This window comes from Hemibagrus wyckioides, linkage group LG23 (genome assembly GCF_019097595.1).
Source record: "Hemibagrus wyckioides isolate EC202008001 linkage group LG23, SWU_Hwy_1.0, whole genome shotgun sequence".
NCBI classification, from domain to species: Eukaryota; Metazoa; Chordata; class Actinopteri; order Siluriformes; family Bagridae; genus Hemibagrus; species Hemibagrus wyckioides.
Window position 1 is genome coordinate 9,759,388 of NC_080732.1, and position 5,602 is coordinate 9,764,989.

Genomic DNA, 5,602 nt, shown 5'->3' on the forward strand with positions numbered 1-5,602 from the left:
AAAACAAAGACATATTGAGCCTCTCAATATGGCATAAAAACACAGGGGGCACTGGTTTGCTCTCAGTTTGTACAGAACAGATGGATGGCCCAACCAAGTTTTTCTTTAGTTTCGAAAAAAGAATGGGCAAAGTAGATATATTCACTCTCTATATTCATCAACTGCAGAAGACATAAAAGAGCACGATGAAATTAGGAAAAGAGCCGTTCTGTTGTCAAGCGAGAGCGAAAGTGAGAGTCCAGAGGTGGATGAGCCAGCCAATTCATTTAATACAGGGTTGCCGAAAGTGTCAATTCTGAACTTCAGAGGACCATTTCACCAAAAGAATTGCAGATTGCACAGCAGAGCATGGAATGTTGCAGGGCACCTTGAATCGATGGTCTCCCAGTAGATTTTTCCAAGTTCTTTTGGTCAGAAATAAGGGTATGATTTGCTCGCAGTTCTTAATGAAAACCCTAGCTGATAGACTGTTGCCAGTGAGCTGCAGAAGGACAGTCAAATCCTACCAAATAAAGGAGATCTAAAAGATATAAAGAACTAGCAACCTGTTTCGCTTCTGTGCTCCGATCTAAAAATTTTGGCTATTAGGTTGAGGAAGGTGCTTGGTCAGGTCATTCATCATGACCAGATATATTGTGTGCCGAATAGATCTATTTTTTATAACATACATTTAATTTGAGACATCTTGAACATCTCAAGATTGTTGAATTTAATGTTGAATACTGGACTTATATATATAGATCAGGAAAAAGCATATGACTGGGTTGAGCACAGCTATCTCTGACACACACTGGGGGAGTTTGGATTCAGCTCAGGCTTTATTGATATGATAAGGGTTTTGTATCAGGACATTGAGAGCATGCTGCATGTGGCATTGCCCTAACCCTAACTGGAATGTTATATGCCTTGACAATTGAACCTCTGCTTGTGAAAATTAGAAATGGTATTGAAGGCTGGTCTATTTCCTACTCCAGTGAAAAAGTAATACTGTCAGGCTATGCTGCTGATATTATTGTTTTAATTGATGATCAAAATTACATAATGGTGTGAAAGAAAACTACTAGAAATTTTTGGGCTTATTTCCTATGCCAGAGTAAATTGGTCAAAGAGTGAAGCAGTGATATGTGGAGTTCTGCAGATCCTCCCAAACTTCCTGGAGCCCTGACCTGGAAAAGAGATATTTGGGAGTGTATATTGGAGATAATGCTATAATGCAAAAGAACTGGGAAGGTGTTTTAGAAAAGGTTAAAGGAAGGTTAAAGAAAAATGGTTGTGGCTTTTACCAAAAATGTCATACAGAGGATGATAGCTGTAAATAATCTGGCTGCATCAAAATTATGGCACCATTTGCCCTTAGTTGGTCCTCCTAGTGGATAAAAACTGCAAACCATTATACTGGATTTCTTTTGGAGCAGATTTCATTGGATATCCCCTAGCATACTCTTTCTTTCCAGGGAGAAGGGGGACTAGAACTTATTCATCTGGCCAGCAGAAGAGCAGCCTTCAGACTTGAGTTTATACTGAGATATTTAACAAGACCTGCAAATCTTGTGTGGAGAAAATATAATAAGAATATAAATTCTGAACTTTTTTTTAATGGACTCTAGCAACCTGCAAACTAACACACTGTCTTTTTAAGAAATGGAGGCAAGACACAACATCTTTGTATTGGCTGCTGTGGGAAACGCTTGTTCATGAAGCGAGGTTGGATGTGGCTTTTGAAACCACACCAGGGCTATCTCAAATTTTATACTCATCTAAGCTAAAGCTACAAAATTTAATGAACTATGGTGTCCCTGAACTAAGCAATGCTCAAGCAGAGGCATCACATTTGGGAGTTCAGTCAGAACAACACATTGGTAAAGTGTTAGATTTATTAAAGGTTAAGAGCAGAAAACACACCTTATTGTAGAAATATTACAATGGGAAAGTGACTCTTATTACTTCAGATCCCTTTCCAAAAATTGTAATCACCCCTGATCTAAAAAGTCTAACTGGGACCTTTTTGGATTTGTAAAGGCTAGAGAACTTGTCCTTTCAAGATGTTCAAAGTAAAATTCTATAAAAATGTTGTATAAAGCTTTTAAATAGCCTTAAGGACAGGAAGTATGCAGTGTGGAGAGAGAACTTGGGGATAGAAGATAATGTACAACCAGTATGGAAATTGCATTTATGATGAAATAAAGTCAATTTGAAAAACTCAAAAAAAAAAAAAAAAACCCTCTCTCCCTTTCGACCTATACATCACCTATACCCACACCCGAGCTCCCAGTCATCTGAGTTTCCAACTGCTTCTTCTTTCTGGACATACAGTACTTGATCCATCCATATGCTCTGCTCCTGGTAGGTGTCTCGGTACTTGGTGGTGGTCACTGCTGCTGGGATAGATCGGCTTGGACTGCCCGTGACCTAAGGGATCTTTGAACGGCTGTTGCATCAGTTAGCTTTCAGCAGGAAGGAATTAGTGCTGAGCCTATAATAAACTTAGAAATCACACTGACATATTAGTTCCTCTGTAGCTCTTGGTTGCAAAATTCCATGTCACTATAAACTGTTGAAGAAAGGACATTATTTACTTTTACATCATTTACTGTCCATTGTCACCCAAATGAGGATGGGTTCCCTTCTGAGCCTGTTTCCTCTCAAGGTTTCTTCCTCATATCATCTCAGGGAGTTTTTTCTTGCCACCGTCACCTCAGGCTTGCTCATTAGGGATATATTTTTAGGGATAAATAGTAACTTAACTTAATGTAACTTAAAAAGAGAATTTTATCACCCAATCAAATTATTTTCAAAAAATAAAAATTAAAAAAATTGAAAACTTAAAATAATTAAAAATAAAAAACAATTATTACATGTTTAATGCTGATTTGTAATTTTTTAATACAAGGACACTCCTAGTCCTTTCGAATTTTGGCACTGAACCCCTATTGATAAAAAACATTGTTGGTTTTTATCCTTGCACTGCCAAGTAAAATAGAGCCCAAATCAGGTTAAGTACAGGTTAAATACTGTTATGTTCATTATGCGTCATTACGAAATGAAAAAAATATATTTAAAAAAAAAAAAAAGTAAATTAAAAAAAGAATTCTATTTAAAAAAATTTACTACATTTTGTTAACAATTAATAAGAGTTTGTTTTAATTAAAAAATGATTAGATTAGCCATTAACCATTTGACAGTTATGAAATCTTTCAGTCATTAAATATCTGGCAACCAGGACACACCATCTAGAACAGGGGTGTCCAATCTTATCCTCAGAGGGCCAGTGTGGGGGCAGGCTTTCATTTTAACCGTGCAGAAGCTACACCTGTCTACTGAAAGCCAAGATCAGTTGATTAACAGGTGGAATCAGGTGTGGCTCCTGCTTGATTGGAATGAAAACCTGCACCCACACCGGCCCTTTGGGATACGATTGTACACCCCTGTTCAAGAACAAAACCTCTGATGTGGCTGGTTGTTATCTCTGCCCCAGCAATGCCACAGAGGGAAAATCTTACACATTGCTTGCCTTTTGCCCCATTTTTCCCCTTGAAGAAACTGTTCATCAGTTTGTACCACCATTTAGTAATGGTATGGAACATATAGCAGAAATACAAATCAAACAAACTTTAATGACAGATTCAAATAATAAACAATAAGAGTTATTGCAACAATTCATTGTGTCATACAATACAATCAGTTGTATAAATCAAACACTTTTAGACATTTTAGACTATTTATTTTTTCATTTTATTTCCTAATTGCATTGACTTGTAACTGTATCATGGAGCAAAAAAATATTAAATTTCATGATTAGAAAAATAATAAATATATTATTACATGTTAAATAAAAAATAAAGCAGTTTTTGTCTAGATGCATTTAAAAAGAAAACTTTGGTTGGTTTGTTTCAGTATTCTACAAGATCAGTGCAAGCAGGGAGGCTAGACACATGAAAAAACAATAGCCACTCAGAAAGAATGCAGGGAGTGTTTAAATATATAATATTTAAACTGTATAGAACTGTGCCTTGTTTTTTGGCTTCCCTATACATCAAACTCCATTGTTAGCTTTGCCAAAGGGGAACACTGTTTAAGTCTGGAAATAGCATCCATGAGTCACATTGGAATGTTTGGCTCCTCCTAGAAAAGGTTAGTCTATGCAAAGAGCTCATTCATTAAAGAAGATCCACTCCTGATTAGCTCCCCCACATCTGTCTGACACAAACTGCAATTATTAAATGTAACAATGACAGGCTTGCTGTATTTCAATATTTGCATGCAAAGGTAACAAAATAGTCTCTTGAGTTGGCTCATTGTAAAACAGGAGACAAAGTAAATTTGAGTTTACATTGTGTGTGTGTGTGTGCATGAAAAGATGGTGTCTTGTGCTAAGTGAATATTTAGAAGAAAAAGTTCTCCACAGTTACTCAGTGCACAGTATACCCCAACTGACGGACAATAAATACACTATATTGCCAAAAGTATTCGCTCACCCATCCAAATAATCAGAATCAGGTGTTCCAATCACTTCCATGGCCACAGGTGTATAAAATCAAGCACCTAGGCATGCAGACTGTTTTTACAAACATTTGTGAAAGAATGGGTCGCTCTCAGGAGCTCAGTGAATTCCAGCGTGGAACTGTGATAGGATGCCACCTGTGCAACAAATCCAGTTAGCTCAAGAACAGTGCGCAGAGAGCTTCATGGAATGGGTTTCCATGGCCGAGCAGCTGCATCCGAGCCATACATCACCAAGTGCAAATGCAAAGCGTCGGATGCAGTGGTGTAAAGCACGCCGCCACTGGACTCTAGAGCAGTGGAGACACGTTCTCTGGAGTGACGAATCGTGCTACTCCATCTGGCAATCTGATGGACGAGTCTGGGTTTGGCGGTTGCCAGGAGAACGGTACTTGTCTGACTGCATTGTGCCAAGTGTAAAGTTTGGTGGAGGGGGGATTATGGTGTGGGGTTGTTTTTCAGGAGCTGGGCTTGGCCCCTTAGTTCCAGTGAAAGGAACTCTGAATGCTTCAGCATACCAAGACATTTTGGACAATTCCATGCTCCCAACTTTGTGGGAACAGTTTGGAGCTGGCCCCATCCTCTTCCAACATGACTGTGCACCAGTGCACAAAGCAAGGTCCATAAAGACATGGATGACAGAGTCTGGTGTGGATGAACGTGACTGGCCTGCACAGAGTCCTGTCCTCAACCCGATAGAACACCTTTGGGATGAATTAGAGCAGAGACTGAGAGCCAGGCCTTCTCGTCCAACATCAGTGTGTGACCTCACAAATGCGCTTCTGGAAGAATGGTTAAAAATTCCCATAAACACACTCCTAATCCTTGTGGACAGCCTTCCCAGAAGAGTTGAAGCTGTTATAGCTGCAAAGGGTGGACCGACGTCATATTGAACCCTATGGATTAGGAATGGGATGTCACTTAAGTTCATATGCGAGTCAAGGCAGGTGAGCGAATACTTTTGGCAATATAGTGTACGTATAACATAAAAATGTTATTTAACCTTTATTATACTTTTTATTTACATTTAAAATTAATGTGTTTCTTCTCGCATTTGACATTTAAAGGATTATGATTAATTTTTACTATAAACTTAACTGCA